The following is a 2,269-nucleotide window of genomic DNA, read 5'->3' as shown; positions in this document are numbered from 1 at the left end:
GCAACCTGATTTACCTTGACCATGACTCAGTTGATTTGAATTGATGACCTTAATGAATGGATATCTTTGGCATGATACTAAAATATATATATATATATATATATATATATATATATATATAAAATAAAAAAACAAGTTGAATAATGAAAATGACTTGTTTAAGTTCGTAACCTTGCTAACTCGAGTTATTAAGCCCTTGGAGTGTCCTTACACTTAGCATCCTAAAGTCATCCGGTTTGGGAGTTGTTGGCCTAACACTTACTACATGGGTTTGTTAGAAAGCTTAAGGGACTTAGACATTGCACGATCATTCACAAAACTAAATAAATAAATATGGTTTGTTTGAGTTCGTAACTTTGCTAACTCGAGTTATTAAGTCCTTAGAGTGTCCTTACACTTAACACCCTAAAGCCATCCGGTTTGGGGGTTATTGGCCTAACACTTGCTATATGGGTTAGTTAGAAAACTTAAGGGACTTCGACATTGCACAACCATTAACTAAAAATAAAAATAAAAAAAATAAAAAATAAAAAATAAAAAAAATGAATTTTGAATAAAATCTTACCTTAGAGACCTCATTTAAAAGGAAATTCAATGAATTGAAAACTTGTGTTCTTGAAATTGGAAAAAGAGGGTAAAAGTTGCATATTGGGAATCCGGTTCACTTTAAATGAAGTTAGAGATGATTTCTATTATAGATATGACAATTGAAGTATTTATATAGACTATGATGTTAATACATGAGAGTTGAAAGATGATTAACCATTTTGTTATATCAATGCGTCATATACACAAGATAGTCTTCATAATGATTCCATCTCCAATGTTTTCTATGTTCCAAGTTGCAAATGAGCTTTGTGCATCTTCTTGCACCATGTTTGATGTTTGTGGGTAACATCCCTATTAAACCCTCACGAGACTTCACTCGTCCTTTAAAAGGCTGGTAGCATTGCTAAATCCAACCGTCACTCTCATGAAGAAAGAGAATTGTTATCATTTCATTAAGTACTTCATTTTAGTTTTGCTATCGGACTAGCAAAATGTAAGTTTGGGGGTGTGATAAGCGCCGAATATTGTATATTCAAGCGCCCTTATTTGCATTAGTTAAGTTTATTATTTGATTATTTTATATAGATTATCTTCAGTCTCGTGTTTTTGTGTATTTTCAGGTTTGTTTCCTAAAAAGAAATAAAATGGAAATCTTAAAGGCTTTTTGAAGATTAAGTCATTCCAGGCCTTAGCATCATATGATTTCCAAGAGGAATTGGCCTAATTTTTCTCATGGATACTCTCTACAAAACAAAAGGGTAGAGGATGGACTCAATAACCCAAAACCAAGACCAAGGTGAAAGAGGATCAAAAGCTTGAAGAATTGAAAAGAAGCTCAAAGCAAGAGAAAAAAAAGTTCTAAGGCATGAATGAGCGCTCATCCAAAGCCATATGAGTGCTCATTCTGCAATCATCAGCACCCAGCATGCACACCATGTCAAACTAGTGCTCGTCCCCCATAGTCGAGTGCTCCAACTTGAGGCAGAAAACAAAAGAGTAGAAGGCTAATTACGAGCGCTTGTCCCTTCACTAGACTAGCGCTCGTCCAGACAATGCAGACCCAGCTGGCATTTTGAACCTTTTAATTTGATTCCCTCCTTAATTGGGGTTGTTGGTCGATTGCTTTTAGGGGACATTGACCTCGAATTTGAGGAGGTTTGGTGACATTTTGCCTATTTTAAGAAAGTATGATCATTGTAAATGATGGTTGAATTTTTGGAGTAAGATTTTTAGAGAGAGAAATATTGAGTTTTTGAGCTTTTGGGTTGTTTTTTTTCTGAAAGTGGCAAAAATGGAAGGGCTGAGTTCTTCAACGTCTTCCTACCTTGCTGCTATGGGTAACTGACTCCCTTCCTAGGGAGGTGATGAAGCCCTTCCTTGTAAGCATGCTCTAGTTGTATTTTAATTTGGGGAATGAAGTATGTATGTGAGGGTTTCATAGTCTAGAGATTTACACAAGTTGTAATGGCTCTTCATTTCAAGAAATGATTGTGTTGAACTTATTATCTTGTCTTAGATTGTATTTTTTCATGATTATATTTCTTACATCTTCATAGTGAGAATGAAGATGAGATTATGAAATAGTTTTTAATGGCATGTTGTATGAAAATTTTGATTGTCCATAGCTTAGCCCCCCTTTGATGGATTATGCTTAGTTTTTGACTTCATGTGCTCTCATCATATTTATTGAGGAATTTGATAGTTCATAACTTAGTGAGCA

This window comes from Cornus florida, unplaced genomic scaffold (assembly GCF_030987335.1).
Source record: "Cornus florida cultivar Cherokee Brave unplaced genomic scaffold, ASM3098733v1 CherokeeBrave_3.0.0_Hap2_Chr06, whole genome shotgun sequence".
NCBI lineage: Eukaryota > Viridiplantae > Streptophyta > Magnoliopsida > Cornales > Cornaceae > Cornus > Cornus florida.
Note: the sequence above shows the minus strand (reverse complement) of the source record.